Genomic DNA, 26,469 nt, shown 5'->3' on the forward strand with positions numbered 1-26,469 from the left:
GAGAGGTGCTTCTGTGTGCGATCTGTGTGCATTATGTTAAGATGGCTTCTGTTCCTGGAGACCCATGGCCAGGGTGACCACACCTCACTCATCCTTTACAGGGCATACACATGTAATGTAAATAAAAAAGGTAAATGCAAAAAAAAAAAAAAGGAAAATTCCTTGTTTGTTTGCAGTGCATATGTAGTTGAGACATTGGTCTATAGGCTGTAATCAACATGGATTCAGATATAATTAGTATGATTTGTCCTTGTCAGCATGGCGCTATAGAAATGATCATATCCCATGATTTTTGTCTCAGTGTCATACTGACGCAAATCACAATGCTGTGGTTACCTTATAGATCACTTCAGACCTTGGTAAAACAATCATTTGAAATACTTTAACACTTCTCCGAAGGGTACAATTGTAAGAAAAAAGTTAGTTCTCAGTATTGGTGGAAAAGGTATATTAACCTAGAATAGCATAGAAGGTTAAAGTACAAGCATTTCAAATAATAATTTGACCCTGGTGCAGATCCCTTAGGATTAAAAGCCTGCTGCTTATAATTTATCATTTAAACTGCTAATGATGCAACTGCAAAAGATTTAGAATTGCACACTATACATATGTGTAAATATAAGCCTACTTTTCATATATCATGACAAACGTGTATCCATACTTTGCATCAAACCTAATTAGCCCTACAGTAGAGAGGATAAATACAGTTGTGCGTTCGGCTGAATTGATTCCCAGCGGCCGCTGTAGCCATAGATTCAGGCCAATGCGGAGAGAGGATCGGTCAGAGAGAACGCCGTCATTGTCTATCTGCTCAGACCAAGGCCACGGTGCCCAGGTGAATGGTTTTTCATGACATCAAGGCTGTGTCTGTATGCCGTATTGTTTCCATACATGAATATAGAAATCTGTACGCTTATTCTCTTCAATATAATTTTTCCCATTGCCTGATGACAAATAATTTTGTTGGGGGGAAGTGGCTTGTGAAATGCCGGAATGGTAAAGACACAAATAATGTTATATGAATGCCGTGGTGAAATCTTTTTACAGTCTCGGCAAGTCTGCGTTTCAAAGGCGTCAGACCGTAGCAGTTTGAATTCTCCATTCTGTTCCTGACCTTCCTCCACAGTGTAACACTTGCACACCCACACAGACACTACGGAGAGTACTCTATAATGGGTTTTGTTCAGTGGTCAGTGATAACCAGCCACTGCCTTTTCCTCTTCATCATTTGACTGCAGGAGAAGGAGAGATCCTTGCTGGGGTCACAGCAGGAGGCTCCCTGCTGATCTCTCCTACACCAGAGGGCAGTCTTACACCAGCAGTGCAGATCTAAGAAACGCCAGGCTCCAACTAAGCCACCAGACTGTCATTTGTAGACATGACAGTGTCATTTTCTTCATGTTTAAAAGCGTAAAGACGTGTTTTGTGAAAAGCAGTAACAGCTGAGCAGAGTTTTGGTGAGGGTCTGTTAGTGATTGGATGCGTTGCTCCAGAACATTTCCACGATAACTGCTGCTCTAACCTCAGCCACTGGGCAAGCTGGCACAGTGGCCTGGATGAAAGTGCGGGGAAAAGTTGCACTCTTATCTGGTTTCTATCTGGCAAACTGCATAAATACAATTAATTATGCAGTTTGACATTTTGTTGTTTTCTGCCTTGATGTAGCAAAATAAAATAAAAACAAGTAAACATGTAAATAGTTTTTGTTGTTAGTGGATGTGAATTGAAAATGCTATTGTAGAACACTGAAAATAATAGCCTGACAGCTGTGACTAAAAGCTAAAACTAGAAGCATTGGCAGAGGAATGATCTTTATTAGCATATTTTATGTAACGTTACTCCTGGGTAATTCATTTCGGTGATTGATTGAGGATGCCTACAACAAAGCCCTTTGAATAGATCAAAGAGGATGAAGAGGCAACCACACCAAAGACTGTCAACTCCATCCCATTCTAAGAGAAATGACCATGAGGTTATACAAGTTTTATTTGTACTGTATCTACACACATGCACACATGCCTGCACACACCTATAAACAACACACACACGCACCCACACACACACACACACACACACACACACACACACACACACACACACACACAGCCTATACTTAATTGCCATTTAACATGTTCTTTTACAGTACTTTTGTTAAAAGAGTGCAGTAGACATTTCCAATTACTCACTGCCTGTGACTCACTTGAACCATGCTAAAAATATGCACATGCAGTACTGTAGAGTACATTATCTGGTTGTAGATAGGGTAATCAGCGCTACCATGCTAGAGAGAATAATAACTTTTTACGTCAATAATGAGAGATGACAAGTGCTGACCTAAAGAAGATGGAAAAATCTTGTCTTAGTGTACTTTTCTCATGAAAGTGTGGGGAGATATTTTTACGTACGTGATCCGTACACATCGTCTTCGCTGGGACCGAACAAGCCACTGAGGTTGGCCACTAAAGCGACGGAAAACGTGCATCTCTGTCAGACCGAGGCCCTAAGATGGTGGCTCAGCTGTCACTTTCTCTGCAATTTCACAAAAAAAAAGAAAAAAAAAATACATTCTCACTGACGCTTCGGAGACAAAAGTCCCCCAATTACTTGGCATGGAGACAAAATCTCTTCCTCATCCTACAGCTGGTGGTTTGTCTAGAACAGGGTTCAGGCGGAATTGGAGGGGCATGTGGCACAGGAGAGCAACCTTGATATTCAGAGCTAATGATTTCATTGTGCTTTCTTGGTTGAAGGTACTCTTTTTGATGAAGTCCTGTTTTTACATATTTTGGTAAGTTCTTTATCTCTCTTCCTCTAACAACCTGCTCACAAAAGAAAACTGTAATCAACTGTAGACATATGACCTTTATTGGTCTTATACTTTGTTCATAGCTATTAGATATATGTGACCCGCTCTATCATAATTAGTTGTAAGTCAATTTCACATACATTTTTTTTTTTTTTGGCTTTCAGCTTGAATTTGTAGAACAATATCTTGGCTTTTATAATCTGCATGTCTTAATTCCATTTCATGTGTGTTCAAAATATAGTTTTTAAGCTTTTAAACGCAAGCTGACAAAGTGAAAGTAACACCGGAGTTGTGCCTTGTTTGGAGGCAAACAACCAAATCTGCTACCTTCGTGGTTACATGGTAATGTATTGCTTTCATTGTCTGTATGTCTTAATGTCAAGAGTAAATGTTCAGGGTAAAAATATAGTTTATACATAAGATGACAAGTTACAGCCCTGGAGTTTCGTTAGCCCAGTGTAGTTTTCTCAAAAATATGGTTTGGTGGTACGCAAAAAGAAACTGGACACAACATGATATCTGGAGCAGAGTGATAACTTCGGTATCGTTAGAAAGCTTACATTCTCCGCTTTTGATTGTTTTGTCAAAATACGTTTTGGGGTCAATACGACTGATTTTGACAGAGCATGCCACATAACCTTTTGATTAACAAGTAAAGAAATAAGGATAAGTGCAGCAGTGTGCTGGACTTGCATAGAATTTGCATATGACATAGACATACATTATTATCCTCATTGTTTGCTTAATGCATACTGTATAGATTAATATCTCATTGCTATGAATACAGTGCAGGTTTAAGTCTATGGGTGCTTATTATAAGGCAGGGACAGGCCATAAAGTAAGCTGTGAATGGTTATAAAGGCATTCATTTTAAGGCCTTATAAAGCTTTCTGTTTATGGATGCTGTGCCTAATTAATTACCATAGTGTGAGGAAATGATTCATCATCATCACTATCATTCTGTAGTATGGGGGATCTGACAGCAAAAAACTGTCAGATCCCCCATACCAAAGAGGTTATAACAGAACACTGCTGTGGATGTGTGTGTGTGGATGTGAAAATGCTTAGCATTTTCCCCTGACGTTAAGGCACAGTGCTGGGGCCAGACCTGGCCAGCTTGGACCCTGAAGACAGGCTGCGCTCTTCAAATAATTTGACTTCAAATTACTCCCCCATGTTTTTTTAAAATGACAGAAAAACACTGCAATTTTCTCCAATTTTTCTATATACTCGAGCAGGACCCCTTCAAAGCATGCGAGATGCCATCGGACGAGAAATGGTGTCACACAATAAAGTCATTTTCATCAAAGGACTGGGAGATTCAGAATGGCACAATGCTCTTTTGAAAGAATTGGAACATGGCTATTGTTCCTAATTTGTTCCTTGTTGACTACCCACGGCTTAAAAAAAAAAAAGCTGAATATTTGATATGTTTCAGAAAAGTCCAAATTATCATAAATCAGGGTAATTTTGTTGGCTGGAACTATGCTGGAGGGCAGTGTACCTGGCCCTACAGTGTCTTCTGTGCACTGTTCAGAGGGCAGTACAGATGGATGCATGGATAATACCTTGTGCACACTGTCATTCTCAATATAGCAACCAATATATTCCCAATGACAATGTTCCTTTCTTCATACAAATGACATTTGATGTTTTTAGTCATTGATTGATTAGCAATTTATATTATGGGTTCTATTGAAAAATATGTGCATTTAATTTACAGTGTTGTTTATTGTCCTTTGATTCATCCAGGTCAAATGGTATTCAGTATTTATGGTGTTCCAGGTACATTTTATTTGACCAGCAATACAGCACAGTCCTCTTACACAAATATGCAGGGATGCTGACTCAATAGGATGAACTCTGTCATGGCTTCTGAAAATAGTTATTTTATTATATTATCATTTTTATGTAAATATTTTTATGCATTTTAAATGTGCGGTGAAGGCAGACATTTAAATCACCAGGTACATTAGACACACCCAAGAAGAATGGATGGATTGGTTTGGGGATAACTTCTTCAATGTGTAGTGTGAAGCATCTCAATTTTCATCAACCAAATGAGGGTGCATGTAGTGATTCTATAACACATCTGAGAACCTGCAATGTTTATTTTTCACAACTGCTAGAACAGCCAGTCTGGAGTCACAAACCTCCTTTATCAAAATACGGTAAATATATGAACTCTATCAACATTTAGGTTGGATTACTTCTTTTTTCATTTTAATGCCATTTATCCGGTTTGAGCAAGAAGTGAAATACTGTCTTTCTGTTTTTACCAGGGTTTCTTATCTTGAGGCTCTACTGTAGCTACTGTATCATTTGGCAATTACAGGTTTATCTTTTACGTGGACACTGTCTAATATTTAACTAGCGTTTCATTCGCTAGCAAGTCCAAAACACTCATGTTGTTTCTTTCATTCTCTGATAAGTGTGCTGGAGTTACCGTGTCCCTGACCATGTGGATAAACTTCTGTCATATGCTTACTGTACATAACCTATTATTGAAGAGATTCATGTGTGACACTTTTCAGCAAAATGCCACTTTTTATGCCATGAGAAGAAATTATTGTAATGTAAATTAATACTTAGTATGTAGTCATGACATATTTATTTTTGGTGTCATGTATGGCTTGCGAGGTATTGTTTTGAATGCTTAAGATTTGTATGCATTTAAGACCATTGATTTCACTGATTTGGATATTGTTGAAATAATATATCAATATATAACTTTATTTTAAATTTGCAGTAGCTACTTGTAATTAGCCTTGGCTGCCAGTAATGGGGGAATTGTTTTCAACACCACCACTGCCTTAGCCTAGCAATCTGCTTGACATATTTCCTTTGCTGGGATACATCTGTTTAGTTTTTGACACCTTTTGTTTTAATTGTCAAGAACGCCTCTCAAATCTACTCGGCCATCTTGCTTGACCAATAAAAGCAGGCGAGATGTTGTGATTATGTGGACTCTTCTGAAATGATTTTCCATCTGGAGACATACAGTGGTGTGAAAAAGTGTTTGCCCCCTTCCTGATTTTTATTTTTATTTTTTGCATGTTTGTCACACTTAAATGTTTCAGATCATCAAACAAATTTAAATATTAGTCAAAGACAACACAAGTAAACACAAAATGCAGTTTTTAAATGAAGGTTTTTATTATTAAGGGAGAAAAAAAATCCAAACCTACATGGCCCTGTGTGAAAAAGTGATTGCCCCCCCTGTTAAAACATAACTTAACTGTGGTTTATCAAACCTGAGTTCAATTTCTCTAGCCACACCCAGGCCTGATTACTGCCACACCTGTTCTCAATCAAGAAATCACTTAAATAGGACCTGCCTGACAAAGTGAAGTAGACCAAATGATCCTCAAAAGCTAGACATCATGCCGAGATCTAAATAAATTCAGGAACAAATGAGCAAGAAAGTAATTGGGATCTATCAGTCTGGAAAAGGTTATAAAGCCATTTCTAAAGCTTTGGGACTCCAGCGAACCACAGTGATTATCCACAAATGGCGAAAACATGGAACAGTGGTGAACCTTCCCAGGAGTGGCCGGCCGACCAAAATTACCCGAAGAGCGCAGCGACGACTCATCCAAGAGGTCACAAAAGACCCCACAACAACATCCAAAGAACTGCAGGCCTCACTTGCCTCAGTTAAGGTCAGTGTTCACGAAAGAGACTGGGCAAAAATGGCCTGCATGGCAGAGTTCCAAGACGAAAACCACTGCTGAGCAAAAAGAACATTAAGGCTTGTCTCAATTTTGCCAGAAAACATCTTGATGTTCCCCAAGACTTTTGGGAAAATACTCTGTGGTCTGACAAGACAAAAGTTGAACTTTTTGGAAGGTGTGTGTCCCATTACATCTGGCGTAAAAGTAACACCGCATTTCAGAAAAATAACATCATACAAAACAGTAAAATATGGTGGTGGTAGTGTGATGGTCTGGGGCTGTTTTGCTGCTTCAGGACCTGGAAGACTTGCTGTGATAAATGGAACCATGAATTCTGCTGTCTACCAAAAAATCCTGAAGGAGAATGTCCGGCCATCTGTTCGTGACCTCAAGCTGAAACAAACTTGGGTTCTGCAGCAGGACAATGATCCAAAACACACCAGCAAGTCCACCTCTGAATGGCTGAAGAAAAACAAAATTCAGACTTTGGAGTGGCCTAGTCAAAGTCCTGACCTGAATCCTATTGAGATGCTGTGGCATGACCTTAAAAAGGCGGTTCATGCTCGAAAACCCTCCAATGTGGCTGAATTACAACAATTCTGCAAAGATGAGTCGGCCAAAATTGTGTTGTCTTTGACTAATATTTAAATTTGTTTGATGATCTGAAACATTTAAGTGTGACAAACATGCAAAAAAATAAGAAATCAGGAAGGGGGCAAACACTTTTTCACACCACTGTATATCCCTGCAGACACACCCATGCATTCTTCTCCACAGAGCCTCCACTGACACACACACTCACCTACACACACATACGCACACACATACACCTACACACACATACGCACACATACGCACACACACACATACGCACACACATACACCTACACACACATACGCACACATACGCACGCACACACACACACCTACGCTCACATACGCACACACACACACCTACACACACACTTGAATACAGGTGAGCAACAAACACTGACACACACCTACACACACACTCAAGTGCAGGTGAGCAACAAACACTGACACACACATACGCACACACACACACCTACACACACACTCAAGTACAGGTGAACAACAAACACTGACACACACATGCACACACACTCGAGTACAGGTGAACAACAAACACTGACACACATGCACACACACTCGAGTACAGGTGAACAACAAACATTGACACACTCATACGCACACACGCACACACACACACCGACACACACACTCGAGTGAAGATGAGCAACAAACACTGACACACACATACGCACACACACACACCTACACACACACTCGAGTACAGGTGAACAACAAACACTGACACACACATGCACACACACTCAAGTACAGGTGAACAACAAACACTGACACACACATACGCACACACACACACACCTACACACACACTTGAGTACAGGTGAACAACAAACACTGACACACATACGCACACACACACACATACACACACACTCGAGTACAGGGGAACAACAAACACTGACATACGCACACACACACACACACCTACACGCACACTCGAGTACAGGTGAACAACAAACACTGACACACACATACATTTGCTTAATTCAGAAAGAGGGCCGGTCTTTCTGGTGTTTGCTTGTGTACATATGACTGTCGAAACAAGAGATTTCTCTTTGTGATTTAATACTGAATATGTACGTCAGTTTTGGCATATTATATGATGTGGATCACTCTGCTGTTGAGTTACAAATTAACTTGCAGGTATACAACTTGGATATAATTCATCAAAGTCCAGTTATTTGTCTTTTATGGTACTCCACTCATAACAATGTCATTTGGGAATATTCATCTTCATGTTCCATTCATTTGAATGGCTGAGTAGCTTAACCTATGAAGAGCAAAAGATGGTCGATGCATGTGAATGTATATTACCTTCATCCAGTCTGTGGTCACAACTAGCTTCACAGTGGGCGTGTTTTCAATTTGGCCTTGCAAGACCTGGTAATTAGGTATAAATGAATCAATACCTGTATCAATAGTATGTTGAGGCTTTTTATTAGTACAAAGGATTTATTTGTGAGGTGAATTTAAAGACTTCAAGGGTCAGAGGATGGGTCATAGTAGCGCAAAACTATAAATCCTTGGAATGGTAATGCAATGGATTTACACTCATTGCGGTGGTGTGTGTCTAATTGGAAGGGCCACGGTAGACTAGTGTGTACAAATGACGACAAAATGCTCAACATTCCCAGAACAAGAGGCTCTTTTCTCTGATGATTAACCCTGTGAAGAGCATTTTCCTTTTCTCCAAAATTCCAAGTTATTGTTCTAGAACTACATTACCAGTACAATTACAATTACCAGTAGTGATTGAGTACAGAGCTGCTCAATTAAAAAAATGTTTTTGCTGCTATGTAGTCATTTTTTGTGTTGTGTGGAAGTGCATTAGTGCTTTGCCATGAGCCTATGTTTATATTATACTATATTGGCTATAGTGTGTAGATCTATAGATCTTTCCCTAGTATCTTGCTGAGTAAGTGGAACCCAGATTTCACCTCTATATCGCACAATTTGCTGGATACCACTATGAAATATTTTTGTTCTAATGGGAATATTTATTTTATGGAATACTATTTTGATCGCATAAAAATCTCAGCAGGCATTCTCTTCTTTCAATGCATTCAAGGCTAGACCAACGCTCCCTGACTTTAGTCCAAGGTAGTCATAGATTAGTATATGTTCTGGGGCGGTATTTCCTGGAATAAAGCATTATCTGCTTCCCTGAGATCTGGGCTTTCCTTGGAAGACCATACTTTTGGTTTTTTTAATGTTCCGTCAGGGCCCAGTTCTGACAGTATTTCTCCAGCAGGCCCAGATGCTGGTGCAGCCCCTCTCCCTGTCTCGTGCCGGAGTCAGTAAACCTGCCCCCTCCCCAGGGAGGGCACTCCGCTGGCTCTACGGTGTCTCTAATGTGGCGGCTCAGACAGCGGGGGTGGGGGGGTAACAGGATCAGCGCAGACTGGAGCGGCAGCAGTCTGGCCTGGGGAGGCGTCTGTGGTCAGAGCTGCCTTATCGCCGCTTCCTCAGGGAGCTCTACCAGGCGCTGCCTTTATTTGACTCAGACAAATACGTTTCGCAAGAATCGACCCCTTCCATTTAACCCTCCCGTGTCTTCTCTCTCTCTCCCTCTCTCTCTCTCACTCTTCTCTTCTCTCTCTCACTCATCTGAAGCACCATTCAGATTCTGCACCTTTCTGCTAGAGATGTTCTGCGAAAGGGTCGTGCACTTCACATGCTCCCTCTGTTTGTTCAGCGAAAAAAATTTCCCCCAAAAAATTTCAAGGCTAAATGGTTGAGGGAACAGTGCGTCTTAGATGTGGAATTTGCATTGGTGCCGTATGGGGCATTTTTCTTAAATGAAATAAGCCAAAGTTACTGGATAAAAATCCCATATCGTCACAGTGCTGATGCATTTTAATGGCCATAAATTGCACTGGTGTCTTTTCTGGAGTGGCAGTTGCCAACCTCTGTCCCAAGAGCTGTCACTCACTCGTCAGATTTTCACCTGCTGAAGACCCTTGGCACTACATAACCAGCGTTTTCCTCAATCTTAAGCCTTTGAGGCTATCCGTTTCCAAGGTTTTCTGTTCAGTAGTGGACACGGGCCAGTTTTCATATCTGGATGAATGGACATGAGTGAAAGTATTTTATTGGACTAACTGAGTCTTCCGCTGCTGTAGCCTATCCACTTAGAGGTTTGATGCGTTGTGTGTTCAGAGATGCTTTTTTGCATACCACTGCTGTAATGTGTAGTTACTGTAACCTTTTGGTCAGCTTTGACCAGTCTAGCCCTTCTCTGTCATTAACAACGCATTTTTGCCCACAAAACTGTTGCTCACTGGATGTTTTTAGCTTTTGGCACCATTCTCTTGTGCTTGAAAATCCAAAGAGATCAGCAGTTTCTGAGATACTCAAACTGCCCTGTCTGACACCAACAATCATTACATTGTCAAAGTCACTTAGATCACATTTCTTCCCCATTCTGACATTTAGTCTGAAAAACAGCTGAATCTCTTGACCACGTCACGTTTTTATGCATTCAGTTGCTGCCACATGATTGGTTGACTAAATATTTGTATTAACAAGCTGGTGTCCAGGTCTACCGATGATATATGTCCAATATGTTTGAGGGTTTATTTTCAGTTAATAGACTACCTGTACCTACACAGTAAAATGTTCAGTGTTAATCAACTCAGTGATATGTAAGAGTTGATGAAAACTGAACATTTTACTGTGTTGGTACCATACATTACATTACATTATTGGCATTTGGCAGATGCTCTTATCCAGAGCGACGTACAACAAAGTGCATATCCATAACCAGGGATAAGTTCGCTGAAAGACCCTAGAGGGAAGTACAATTTGAACTGCTACCTGTACAACAAAGATAAGGACGAGGGCCAAATTTTTTTTTTTTTTTTTTTTTTTTTTTAAACAAGAAACAAACAAACAGAGCAAAAGTGACCAAAGTTAACTATCAAAACACTGCTTACCTAGCCAACTAAAAAATACCGATACACAAAGCAAGTCACAGAGACAACAATTAAGGTTCACAGGGAGGTTGGGAGGGATGGGGAGAGGTGCTGCTTGAAGAGGTGTGTCTTCAGCTTGCGTTTGAAGGTGGGGAGAGATTCTACAGTTCTGACCTCAACGGGGAGTTTGTTCCACCACCGTGGAGCCAGAACAGACAGCAGTCGTGAGCGTGAGGTGGAGGTTCGGAGAGGGGGAGGTGCCAAGCGGCTTGTGGAGGCTGAACGAAGAGGTCTGGCAGGGGTGTAGGGTCTGATGATTTTTTGTAGATAAGCTGGGGAAGACCCCTTAACTGCTTGGAAGGCTAGCACCAATGTTTTGAATTTGATGCGAGCCATGACAGGCAGCCAGTGGAGGGTAGTAAGCAGGGGGTTGACGTGCGAGTATTTGGGAAGGTTGAAGACCAGACGAGCTGCTGCATTCTGGATAAGTTGGAGGGGTCTGATGCCGGATGCTGGGAGGGCAGCCAAGAGGGAATTGCAGTAGTCCAGGCGGGACAGAGCCATCGCTTGGACCAGGAGCTGGGTCGAGTAGGGGGTGAGAAAGGGGCGGATTCTCCGTATGTTGTATAGGAAGAACCTGCAAGACCGGGTCACCGCCGCAATGTTCTCGGAAAGGGACAGTCTGCTGTCCATCACCACGCCGAGGTTCCTTGCACTGGGTGACGGCGTGAGTGTGGTATCCCCGAGGGAAATGGAGAGATCCAGATGGGGAGAGGTATTAGTAGGGATGAATATCATTTCAGTCTTGCCTGGGTTGAGCTTTAGATGGTGGTTGTCCTTCCAGCTCTGGATGTCCCTCAGGCAAGCAGAGATACGGGCTGAAACCTGCGTATCAGACGGCGGGAACGAGATGAAGAGTTGGGTATCGTCCGCGTAGCAGTGATAGGATAGCCCATGTGCAGTGATCACAGGGCCAAGGGAGCGAGTGTAAAGAGAAAAAAGAAGCGGGCCTAAGACTGAGCCCTGGGGAACTCCTGTGGCGAGGGGCTGAGGTGTCGATACCGAACCAGCCCAGGCAACCTGGAAGGAGCGACCAGAGAGGTAGGACTCAATCCAGTCCAGGACTGTGCCACAGATGCCCGTTGCTGACAGGGCAGACAGGAGGATGGAGTGATCCACAGTGTCGAAGGCAGCAGAGAGATCTAGAAGAATGAGGACAGAGGAGAGGGAGGCTGCTCGTGCGGCATGGAGTGACTCACTGACGGAGAGGAGCGCAGTCTCTGTCGAGTACAAGTAGTACAAGTAGTTAATCAACTGAAAATAAACCATGACACATATTGGATATATGTTTTAAAGAATAATATACTGGAGCATCATCAGCTTCCCCTTGCAAATGTTAAGAACAAGCAAACAGCTTTTGCAATTCTACATGATACAGTCAGTAAAGGAGAAACACATTTACAGTACTGTACAATCATAACAATGGTTTAACAAAATGCCAAAAGCAATTTTTGCCATAAAAGCAGACCATTCCAATAAAATAGTTGCCGTCTGATAAATGTTTTTTTTAGCCTTTAGCAGTTCTGCATTTGAAAGGACACTGATGGGGAGGTCTGGGGGAGCACCTCCTGCGGCCCGATGAAGGCAGAGTGCTGAACCCCAGCGCTCAGTATCCACACTCAGACCCGCTGGCCCAGCCACTCTCTCCGTGAGTATAGGGTGTCAGCAGCCCCAAAGGTTGGCGCCAAGCGGTGTCTTCTCCGCACCACAAACCAGAATTAATTGCAAATCAATCGAACAAAGTACAACTGATCAGTAAACCAATTAGTAACTGTAGCTGTCCTTCCAGTCTAGGTTTACCTGGGGGCTTTTAACTGTATTTGTGATGTATTAATATCTCTGCGGAAGAATGTTTTTTGTTCGTTGAAACCATTATGCCGTTCGGTTTCCTCCTGTGCGAAGCTGTGGGGCTTTGTTTCAGAGCTAAAGAGGAGCGTTGCTGCACACTGACATTGAATTACTTATGAACGAATCTGTCAATATTTAATATCAAGGAATCTCCTTTAACACTCAAAATGTGGTGTCTTTTTGTATAAAATATAAGCAAGAAGCAAAAGTGATAATACTGGAGAATTCTGCAGTCTTCCATAATTATACTGTATCCCAAGTTGATCTAGTTGCCTTGATCCATTTTAAAAATAAGAAAAGCACCTTCATTCAAGAGTATGCTTGCAATTATAATGGTATGATATGATCTAGGAATTCAGTATTAAAAATGAAACCTGGCATGTTAGCAGGCATAATGTATAACCTAATGTAAATAAGTTCAATTGGATCAATTGGGTAGACTTAGCCAGTAAATGTTGTTGTATATTAATAACCGTTGCAACATCACAACTTGTTACAAAGGTGCTTTTTTGACTTAGTAATGTTGGGCTTGTTATCATTGCTTAATTATACCTTTATAAAGTGTTTATACTGGGGGTTTAATTATTCTCTAGAGCTATGCAAGTATTCATTCTCTTGCAATGCCAAGACGTTTTTATTGATGCCTTTGTCTAGTCTACTAGAAGAACTGCACCAATGAAATCAATCAGATATTATCAATACCTCTATACATCTGCTGGGTACTTGCCAAAAGGGAGTACTTCATTCAGCGATGTATACTGAAGAAAATCACAACAGTGTATTCTGGTACTGTGCAAGGGCAGAGACTAAGGCGGTGTCCCTCCTCCCATTCTTCAACTGAAACACCTAACCCCCCCCCCCCCCCCCCCCCCACGACACATTTCTGAGGCTCATGTCACCTCGCATTCTTTTGAATAGTTTTTTTATTTTCAAATGATTGTTACATTTACATTTACATTTTTGTCATTTAGCAGACGCTTTTAATCCAAAGCGACTTACAAGTGCATAGGCTCTTCCACAAGTTAAAGCATCATGTCCATAGCTAGTAAAATACACATGAAGTGTTGTTCTAAACATATAGTCATTATAAGTGCAATTTTTTTATTTTTTTTGGGGGTTAGACAAGAGGGATAGGGATATCAGAAAGGGGGGCGGGGGAAATCAGGAGGGAGGACTAGGGTACAGTTTGAAAAGGTGTGTTTTTAGTCTGCTTCGAAATAGGGGGAGGGATTTTGCTGTCCTTACAGTGGTAGGCAAGTCATTCCACCACTGAGGCACCAGAGCGGAAAACAGGCGTGAACATGCAGCTCAACCGCCAGGTGCTCGTAGAGAGGGAACCATAAGGCGACCAGAGCTGGCAGACCGGAGTGGTCTAGCTGGCTAGTAGGGAGTGATTAAGGATTGTATATAAGGTGGGGCAGTCCCCTTAGCAGCCTGAAATGCCAACACTAGGGCCTTGAATCGGATGCGTGTGGCAATAGGAAGCCAGTGGAGGCCAATTAGGAGCAGGGTGACATGAGCTGACCTGGGCTGACTGGTGATCAGGCGGGCTGCAGCATTCTGGACCAGCTGGAGGGGCTTGATGGCACAAGCTGGGAGATCGGCTAGGAGGGAGTTGCAGTAATCCAGGCGGGAAATGACGAGCGCCTGGACTAGGAGCTGGGTGGCTTTCTCCGTCAGGAGATGACGGATACGGCGTATATTGTAGAGAAAGAACCTGCAGGTTCTGGCAGTGGAGGATACTTGTGGAGCCAGGGTGAGGCAGTTATCAAGAGTCACCTCAAGATTCTTTGCGGTACGGGAGGAGGAAACTACAAAGTCCTCAACAGTGAGTGAGAGGTCGATTGTCTTAGCAGGGACTTAGCAGGGATGTAGAGAAGCTCAGTTTTGGCAAGGTTAAGCTTCAGGTGGTGGGAAGTCATCCACGCAGAGATATCAGCCAAGCAGGCAGAGATCTGTGTGGTGACCTGGGTATTGGGGGGGAAGGAAATAAAGAGTTGGGTGTCATCGGCGTAAGAGTTGTTCTGCAGATTACTATCATTTGAGAGCCCTGGGCATCAATACAGGCGTCAACACAAAATTGCTTCTCTTCAAAGACTTGAAAAATGCAAACAGGATTCAATCAGTGATGTACAATTATTGGATCAATTAATCCTTCCAAAGAAACGTTTCTTCTCCTTGTGAACCCATTATAGCACTGCTGGGTTCTGTTTCTGTGCCCATATATATGTTTGGGGCATATCTGCAGCCTTTTAATGTGTGCACTGTACAGAGAATGTGACATGGAGCATTTTCTTACATTAAGGGTGTCGGATATAATGGGGATATTGACACAAATCTAAACTGCTACTTGTTGACACTGCTATGTAAATGCATGTATAGCATAAATTGTGTGACCTTTTGATCCAGTCACATAAAATGACATGAAAACCAATTTGTGTGCCGAGTGGAGTTAGTAACATTACCCAAACGCATTACGGTTTTTGCCTTTTATCAACAGGTTGTTTGTGGCGTTTTGTGCGGTTTTTCAGTGTGGCTGCATTTCCATCTCAGTCTTAATCGTGTCCTTTGTGCATTCCACAGTCCTGTCCGCTATTGAGTGGCATGAGCAATGATGCTGTTACACAGAACATGCAGGTGGGAGTGAAAAACAAATATTTTAAATATCTACAGTATAAAAAACAGTTAGCAGTACAGTTAGACAATATATACAAGTACCACAATTATACAAAAGTATTAATTTGGCAAAAAAGTGTAAAAAAAAACAAAACAAAAGCCTGTGGGAAATGAGTAAGTGAATAATTGTTTCCTGGTTGCAAATATTTCAGAATGGCCACTATACCAATTTGAATATGATCACTATAATCATATAGTGTGAATAGTAAGGACTCCTGCTGTATAACATATCCACATCATAAAGTGCTCATAATCTGGGTGTATGATTGTGTTTGAATTGGCTCACAGAAAACAAAAAGCCATGAATCCTGAGATAAATATTTGCATGTCAGTCCTGCGTCACAAAAGTTTGAGGACCGCTTTGAAATTCGTTGCATACGGAAATACAAGATATTATATTTTTGTGTCCAAAGACTTCAAATACCTTTCATTTCTCTAATAAAAAAGAAAAAAAGAATGATACTAAAGGGTATGTTTTCAGAGAGTGCTTTTGTGTGCAGGAGCCACTGTAAAGATAAAAGACTCTACAAACACAAAAAGCACACATGCACTACCCCCTGTTCCCATACTGCAAAAAAAACAACAAAATGTTGATGAAGAACCTCATTGAGCTAGAGATCTCATTAATTATTTGATTTATTTTAGGGGAAAAAAAGAAATGTACTACAGCGTTAAAACGAGTGGCCTGACTAATAGTATGATGCACAATCTGGAGGTATAAGATCTTTTTAATGTATTCACCCAGGCCTGGGCTGAAAGGGGCCGGGGAGCTGAATGGCTCCATTAATTTAATTGAAATGAGTTCTGACCAGAAATGAAGCATCTTTGGCCCCCATTGCTGGCTGTGAGGGGCTTTATAGCAAACAAGCCTCGAGCCCTAAACAAAAAGTGCGGGCGGAAGGTGCACTCTCTGCGGACTTCAAGGCTGGGGAGATGGCGGAGATGGAGGCGATTGCATTCTGAAGAGCCCCTCCACTGTTTTGCATCTCACTGCATCAGTATTCAGCCTGCCTGCGCTTTCACTGCACCCCTCTTACTTTGGGAGTTTGATGTTGGTCATTTAGATTTTTTTGGTTCGGTGATGCATCTGCACATCAGAGAAGATCGCAAATACACACACACGCACACACACACTCACACACACACACATGCACACACACGCCTAGCGCACCTATACCTACACTCACGCGCACACACAGGCACGCATGCACGCACGCACACTCGCCCACACACCTGTACCAACACACACACGCACACACAGGCACGCATGCATGCGCCCACACACTCACACACACCTATACCTACACACACTCACACCTAGTGCATTATCCACGATGGCACTCCCATAATGAAATCGTCTGGCTGGGATTTTTTTGTCTTTAAATTTTTTTCCTCTGGGTGATTGGATTAGAAATAATCAGGAGCTAGGCTTACTGTCATCGATAAATATTAATACAATTTAAAAACATCAAATTGGAGCTTGGGAGCAAATTATATTAAATTATTACAGTTCATTCATTTATCAAATTATTTGAAAAGGAACCAGGCCCAAGCTTTAGTGTAGCTTTATAAATGTGTGGCATGTATCATCAAAACCATCCTCATTTTTAATATATTCTCACAGATTGTGTGTGTGTGCCTTTAAAATAACTGTCAGTCTGTCTGAGAGAGCCTGCAATTCTCTAATCGATTAGCACCGTAAAATAAGCACTTTCTTCTGGACTCCGCTCGTACCTGCAGAATTCAGACAAAGGAATGCTCTTATTTATGTGGGATGTTAAGCATTCTCGAAAACAGTCCGGAATCTCATCTGCGGACATCAGGAGAAAGACATGTATTCTGACAGTAATTACAGAGTACATCACACCTGGGCTGTTACAAGCAAGAAGCCAGCCCCACGGAACATGTAACCCACTGCCGTTAACTGATAAAACATCAACTGATCCAGCCTACAGGCAACGGGAAATTACTCACTAGATTGGTTTTATTATCCATGTCCAAGTCTATTTCTTTAGAATTCAATGGCAGTTAATTTCATTTCAGCCACTACCCACAATTCAAATGTAACTGGGCAAAAAAAAAAAAGAAAGGAAAATATTTGAATCTAGTACATAGAGATGTTGTATTGTATAAGCAATGCATTGGTATGAATGTGTGTGGGGTGGGGGGGTGGGGAGAGGGGTTTGAAGAATTGAAAACGCCATCAATGGCCGTGTCACTCGGGAACAAATATGGTCATTCAGATGGTTGGTGTTCAAATTTTAAATCTTAACCGAATGGCAGTGAACATGAGGCGTGCTTTCAGGAGAGGAGAATAGGAAGATAAAACCGGCAGGAAAGCTATCAGTCCTGGAGGAGGGATGCACCTGCTCTCGGCTCTGTGAATGCTCCGCACACATAATACCAGGCCTGCACACCAGCCGTAATCCCACTGGTGAGTCTGACCTCTGCACAGAAGTGAAGGTCACCCCGTCTCCCGTACAATGCTGTATTTCTGCACACTAGAAAGGGTTTGTGTCGAAAAGCGAACAAAATAATAATAAAAAAGTGACAAAAAAGAAAGAAAAAGCAGAGCGTTACTACAGCAGGTCCTTGCATCACGCCTTCCTGAGGTCAGACACAGATTGGATTTCTTCATAAGTGCTGCGCTGGGGAAAAACGGCGTTTTGTGAACGGGAGACGCTAACCTTTGTGAGAGGAGAGAAAGGCGCGGAGGAACCTGAGACAGATTGTGTGAAGGCTCGTCTGAGAAAATGGCGGACGGTCTTATACCAGCTCCAAGTTTTTCGGCGAACTCACCCGCAAACAATGGCTGCCGATGGCAAATGAGGAGTTGTATGGAAAAAAATTCTTGCTGCATAAGACCTTCCATACCTTTATAAACTTCTGCTTCACTGGTGCTTGTTTTATACCACATATGAATGTTCTTTGAGTATACTTTCCTTATGTATTCACCAATAATATACAGTACTGTGTACTTCATCATTGCAGATAACTGGGGTGCGTCCCACTCAAAATGTTTTCTCCTTTCCTCAACTCGTCTCCTCCTCCCTAATTGGAGAGTTCTGCGTTTTACTCTGGGTGCAGTTAGCTAGCTAACTCAGTCATCCTGCTTTCTGAAACTGGGTCCAGACAGCCATGTAATGTAGGCAAGATTTTAGGCAGACTAATTTAACCACATTATCTCCCTGCTATGATATAAATGGCATCAGGCTAGTTAATTAGCATGGCAGCTAACTAGTTCTTGTTGATGTGGCCTTATTGCAGTAATTCAATCAGCCACCAAAACACAGTTTTAGTCTTTGGTCAGGAAGAAATGAAACCTGCTAGATAAGGAAAATGCCATTGGGTAAATATAAGTGGCACTTTTTTAAATGTCCAGTTGTATGTCAATTGCATAAGAAGACAACCACGAAGTGCAGATGCATATGGTTTTTGGATGCAACTGATTAACATTATATTACATTACATTAATGGCATTTGGCAGACGCTCTTATCCAGAGCGATGTACAACAAAGTGCATACCCATAACCAGGGATAAGTGCTGAAAGACTCTAGAGGGAAGTACAATTTCAACTGCTACCTGTATAACAAAGAAAAGGACTAGGGCCTATTTGATTATTTTTTTTGTTTTTTTTATTTTATTTTTTTTGTTATACCGCAACATGCAAATGTAGGAATAAACTGCTTATCTAGCCAAACAAAACTACCAAAGGTGTCATCCTAATACACAAGTAAATAACACAGGTAAAAACAGTTAATGTTTACGGGGAGGTAGGGAGGGACAGGGAGAGGTGCAGCTTGAAGAGGTGCGTCCACCACCGTGGAGCCAGAACAGACAGTAGTCGTGAGCGGGAGGTGGAAGTTTGGATTGACAGGCCATACATATGAATGTATGTACGAATATGAACATTTAGTTTGAAATAAATCTAGTGTGTGACATTATAGATGTGCCCAATAGAATCTGTGCAAAGGTAATTCTCCTTGGGATGGACATGCCATTGCATTTCTACACAGCTGTGTTTTCTGTAGCTCTGTGTCATTCAGCAGTGATGGCAAAGATTACTTCTGTAGGATTGCTAGAGTGGGCTTCCCCACCCCCCCACCCCCCTCCAAATGTAACTTCAACTCCATGGATCATTTTCAAAGGACAATACACTGAACTAAATTATAAACCTTTTTTGCATTCTTTTGAAAAACTACTTCAGTTGTGTAGAATGCACCTATTTGCTCCGTTACTCTGAATTGGCAAGGTGTTCACAGTGCACACTCCATGCTGGTCTGCCAATATCACACTAGGCTCTGAGCCTTGAACAAAACCATATTATTGCAAGCAGGTGGTATACAGTAAGTGTCTTGCACTTTTCACATGTAACAATGTGATGTCAATCACTGTCAGACTCCAGGTCATCTGTCTGATCATAGTCTTTGACTTCCAGCTTGCTACGTCTGCCTTTGTGTGGTCAAAATGGCCAGACTTCATTCACTCACTCTTTTTTTTCATATATATTTTTTCATTATCTTACATTGTTAACCAGCAGACTGCTGCTCCGCGATGTCATTTAGGGGCCCGCGGTACTCAAGTCCGCCATTTGCTTTTATGTGTATGTTTTCCATTAGGTGATGTAATTTTCTTTTTGTTCTGCTGTAATTGAGTTTACAGTAATTGCCTGGGTTTGCATTGTGCTGCTGCGATCACAAGACTGCCTTTTCAGGAGGCGCATAGTGCACAGAGCTCCCTAACTAGGCCTTGCCCAGTGCACATAAATTAACCCATTTTATAGAGAATGGGCACATGAAGAATTCTACCCCACCCACATTTATTTTAACTGCAGACAGCCCCCGCAATTACAGATGAATACCATCTTACCTGGTGGAACATCGTAACACCACATTCAACTTAGCTGTGTAAAAATGAGCAAGTCAGTACCGTTTGACAGAATACACGTATTTGCTTAGTTGTCTCTTCAAATGCAATTTATTGGTCTGTGCATTTCACATGACCTCTTGAAATGGCCAATCATTGTGTATTCTGTACGCAGCAAAAACATTTTTTTACTAATAATTGACATGTTACACTGAAACTTTTACATTTTTTATAAATGGCAAAGGTGCATACAAAATGCACATTCAGAGATTGTGAGATTCTCAGATCCATCAAATGTATCAGATTGATATTAAATGGCATCCATTTTTGTAAGACAATAAAACCTCATTCAGATAGGACCTGCTGCTTTCATTAGGCCCCCACACATGCCAGTGTACGCATGCACACACACACAGACACACAGAAACACCCCCCCACACACACACACGCACGCACACGCACACACACCTACACACAGACACAAACACAAAGACTCACAACACACACATCTACACACACACGCACAATGACACAGACACACACACACACAGACAAAGACACCCACACAACACACATCATTCACACACAGAAATACACACACACATGATTGGCCCGAGTCCCGTTCTTGGACATTTTTACCATATCATAAAATCTCAAGGACATTAAATAAAAGGGGCATCCCTGACTGATGTGTCAAGTTACTGACACACTAATAACGCTGAAAGTGTGTCTCAGCCTGCCTGTTCCATCAGGCTGCCAGCCACATACCGTACGCCTGTGAAGCCTGTCAATAAGCCTTTTTTCTCCTGCCTGAATGCACCAAGGCGACAGCCTACAGTCCTGCTGGAGGAGAATCAATACTGCCGCGCCAACCATAGCAGCTAAACCGCTATCCGCATTGTGTTTACTGTCGATCCAATTACACCCTTCTCACAAAAACCAGCTCCAGAGTTAAAGCAGTGAAAACATTTTGCTAATATAATTCCAACATTTTGAGTTAATCGTAATTCGTAATAATTTGCTGATTTTCTTTTTTGAATGCATTTTTCAGCAGATACCCTTCTCCAAAATGGCTTGCCTTGAAATGCCAATATAAAATCAATCCAATGTAAAATTTGTCATAGCCTGCTTGTGTTTGTTTACAGTTACTAGTTTACTCATCTACCTGTTTTCAACCCTGTCTTGCACTTGGTTTCAAAACACTGTGGGCTTTGCTGACACTCATAATTAGCTGCTGCAATCCCACAGTAGCTAAACTAGCTGCTGCAGTCCCACAGTTGTTAAACTAGCTGCTGCAATCCCACAGTAGCTAAAATAGCTGCTGCAATCCCACAGTAGTTAAAATAGCTGCTGCAATCCCACAGTAGCTAAACTAGCTGCTGCAATCCCACTGTAGCTAAACTAGCTGCTGCAATCCCACAGTAGCTACAATAGCTGCTGCAATCCCACAGTAGCTAAAATAGCTGCTGCAATCCCACAGTAGCTAAACTAGCTGCTGCAATCCTACTGTAGCTAAACTAGCTGCTGCAATCCCACTGGAGCTAAACTAGCTGCTGCAATCCCACAGTAGCTACAATAGTCAAAGCTTTAGTGGACGACTAATGCTGATGAGCCCCAGCCTTGGTCATAGTTTATTGCAGGCTAATGTTACTTCGTAAATTTATCTGAGAGAATCACAAGCAGCATTGAGAGCTATCATCTCAAATTCATTTGTCTGGAATCTCTTTAAAAAATGGGTACCTTCTTGTTGTATGCTGTATGTATGTTTGAGAGAATTTGGTATAGTTGGAAAAGATTCTACTCTGAATAGAGTAGGGAAAACATTGTTTTGGAGGTCTTGGAAATTGCATTACCATCTTGGATTTGTTTTGGAAAAGGACTTAATTAAAGGGATGGTTCACTTACAGAACCCATTGTTTGCATTGTGTTAAGCCTATGCAAGCTTTGTTAATTTAAGATGTCAGGAATTTAAGTTTTGCTAAAGTACAGTAATCGGAGTACAATCAAATACATCACTCTATACACTATTAATTATATTTAGAGCGACATGGATATACACTCGGCTACTGTATGTTCCATGAAAAATGTAAATATGGCCTTTTAAAAAGACATATTGATGTGGTGTAAAGATCTCATCCTCTTTCAGATTGCATTTAGTGGCCTAAAAGTAACTTTAGAATGTATCGCTAAATCAATAGCGGGATTATTTAATTCATTTGACTTTCCATTTATAGCGTCTCTCGTCTGAATTGCTGATTTAGGCACAATTTGAAAAAGTAAAATGGATGTTTGAAAAGTATAAATGGTAGATTATGTTCTTCTAGCAGCAGAGTCTAAGTAGTTCATATATCCCCGTTAAGTGATCTGGGGAGAGAACTGCTATTCTTCAGCAGGTTCTGCCATCACTCAGACTTGGATAGAGCATTACCTCATGAGTCTGGTGTGTGTGTGTGTTTGTCTGTGCATGTGTGTGTGTCTGCAGTATATATACAGTACTGTGCAGAAGTCTTAGGCACCCTAAACTTTATATTATATATATATATATAAATATATATATATATATATATATATGTGTGTGTGTGTGTGTGTGTTTATTTTTTTTGCGTGTGTTAGTATAAAAGAACTCATTTCAGATTTCCAAATATTCATTTTCCAAAAGATTTACTTTTACAGAGACATTTTTGTATTTATTTTTAAAAAGTAACATATTACTGTAAGCAATTTACTACTTTTTACATAAAAACTTGAGCAAGGCTGTCTGAGATCAGAAGCAAGGAGCCAACCAAAGTCTGAAGAAGAACTGTGGCAAGTTCTCCAACATGCTTGGAACAACCTCCCTGCTGATTGTCTTAGCCAACGCTGTCCTGCAGTTTTATATCTCAGAGAAGTGATGCAGTTTTTTTAGGAATTTTCATGTGCGTGAGTGTGTGTGTGTGTGTGTGTGTATGGGTGTGTTTGTGAGTGTGTGTGTGTCTGTGTTTATGCATGCATGATTGTGTGAGTGTGTGTGTCTGTGTGTGTGAGAGAGATAGAGAGAGTCCAGATGTACTTTACAATGGGACCAGATTCCTCCATCAGAACCAGTGGCTCCAGGATGGCAGTAATGCAGACTGACAGGGCCCATGGTGCATCCTGTTCACTGTGAAAGCAAACCTGTTCTGTGAAGGTTATGGTCCTATAGAGCACTTGCCATCCTTCTGCCTGAGCTGGTCAGGGTCTGTTGAGGAGAGGACCAATGTATGAGCAAACAACCTATGCAGCCTACCGTATGTAAGATCATAATGTGAGAAAGTACTCCCACCAGTACAAATAGCGCCTTCATAGGTAAATCCTCTCAGAAGAGCTGTTGGCTTGATGCTGTTTGTGTTGATTTGAGTTCATTTTAAAATGAATTTGGATGGATAAAAAGCATCATTGCTGGAAATAATAATAATAATTGTGGTGCATGTGTAGATTAAGTTATGGCTTACTATGCAATTGCTTATTAATATTACATGCGGCATAACTTTGATATATGAGATTTGTCCCAACATTCATGCCCCTTTGTGATAATTCCACTAGCTGTTGTGTACTTTTCACATTCCTGTATACCTTACAATGGATTTGCACTTATCAGCATTAAAGTTGCCTTTGTTAACTCTGATATAAAACATGATAATATTATTAACTCCCCAGCCATAAATAATGGAAATTCATATCAGCTGCATGGCTTTTGAAGTGTGAGCGATTACACTATTTTTAAGAAAAGAGCATATATTTGTCCGATAACATTTAAGGAAGGTAAACACAGTGTTATCAATGGATTCGATTACACATATCTGTAAAACTCGCAGGCTAGCGTACCCACGTCTTGTTATTTTCCAACACTGTTGCTTTTGTTGTCTGATTATGACCAGCGGTGTGTTCAACTGTGACACAGAGAAATCGCTTGTTCTCCCAAAACCACTTCAATACCTGTTTGCTCTTGCCGATGAAAAGTTAATTTCCGGCAAATATAAAAAAAACTGGTGCATTTGCCTAGGCTAACATACATGCCTGGGACCCCGAAGGCTGGTGGTTCAAGCCCCAGTGTAGCCATAATAAGATCTGCAGAGCTGTTGGGCTTAACCCCACATTGTTCCCCTGCTTAGTCTAATCAACTGTACTTTGCTTTGGATAAAAAGCGTGAGCTGAATAAATGATTTATTTGACAAATGATTATTATAATATGTATGTATCATTTTCAAACTGGATGTAATTTTGAGTTGCTTTTTCCCATAATGACAGTCACCTCCTCCCCCTGCATGGAACAGGCATCTTCAGTTCAGATTACAGAGGGATGGGTGTGAGTTAAAGGCCATTAGGCAGCCAAATGGCAGTGAGGTCATCTCATAAAGTGTAGCAATGCAGATACTGCCTTTATCAAGCTCATAGTGATTTTTTTTCAGTAAATAATTTTTATTTTTCAAGATATTTTATCACACCTTCAAAGTAAATTCTTGTTATTTTTTTCTCGCCCATCTATCTCTGTGTGACCATAATAATATATGTTTTGTTTGCAGTACAACATTTAATTTAATTTGTAGAGCACGTTTTACAAAAGACTGTCACAAAGATGCTTTACAGAGTGTGACCAGGGCAAGGGGATTCAGGGCAAACACCAGACCTGAACCCCCAAAATAGTAAAGACATGATGTAAAAAAAACTCCCTAGTGGGGAGAAAAACCCTCAAACAGTGGTGAGAAAAAAAACTCTCCGATGGGAAGAAATCTCAGGAGGAACCCGGAGAGGGAGCCCATCCTCCGCTGGCTGGCAAGGTGTATCATAAATATAATGCTTTCAATTCCTTTGTATTTGTTTAATAGATTTATTTTTGTAATGCCATAGAGCAACAGTGTTTAACATTACTTTGAATCAGAAACTGACAGTAATGCCAAACTGTTTTAAACAGGCCATAAAATACTCGCCAGGGCTAAGTTCTCCGGAACTTTGAATAATGTTTTGTTAATCCTTTGAGCTGTTCTGATGTACAAAGGAAGGAAATATTTTGACCTGGTGTTTGATAAAGGTATTCAGGGGGTGTTACTGCCATGGTGGTATCACAATGGGCCAATGTTTTCTAGTAATGCCCACCCAGCCCCCCACCAACGCACACATGCACGCACACACATATGTGCGTACACGTGCACTCACCCACACGCACAATGTAATGGATTCAAGGTACCAGTACGTTTTTTTTGTTCTCAGTTTTCATTGAGCAAGATATGAGCTGATAACATGTTAGTTAAACATTCCCCGTTTTGCTCTAATCAGATCTGACTGTGCTGCTGCCCAGACTTCCATAGCCTATCGCAGATGTCTTATCTGATGAATCACTCTGATAAGACAGTGAACAGAAGGAAGTCATACTGTATTGAGCACTGGGGAGATAATTCATGGCCTTTAGCATCTGTGTATAGGGTCAAACAGAAAGGAGAAACTCTTAACACTTCAGGCTGCATTCAGAGAAAGCACAATAAAGCAATTTTGCAGATGAGATGCACTTCAACCTCAACATACACCTTCATAAATAATATTCTGTCTCTGGATTTATTGTTTACCATTATGATGAAGATGATATATTATTATTATTATTATTATTATTATATAAAGTTGTAGTTATTGTAGTTGTTGTTTATCTGCATCTTCAGCATCTTTGTCTTCATCTTCATCACTAACTGACACTTCCACTGGGCTTACAACACTGCAGAATGAAATTGAACTTGAAGTGAAGATGTGATTGGATGACTTTTGTGAGATTATGTAACCATGACCATGCAACCATGTATTTTATGGCTGCAAACTTATATATTTAAATTACAATAGGGCGGCCTGTAGCGTATTGGTTAAGGTAAATGACTGGGACACCAAGGTCGGTGGTTCTAATCCCCGTGTAGCCACAATAAGATCCACACAGCCATTGGGCCCTTGAGCAAGGCCTTTAACCCTGCATTGCTCCAGGGGAGGATTGTCTCCTGCTTAGTCTAATCAACT

Source organism: Conger conger, chromosome 11, assembly GCF_963514075.1.
Source record: "Conger conger chromosome 11, fConCon1.1, whole genome shotgun sequence".
Classification (NCBI taxonomy): domain Eukaryota; kingdom Metazoa; phylum Chordata; class Actinopteri; order Anguilliformes; family Congridae; genus Conger; species Conger conger.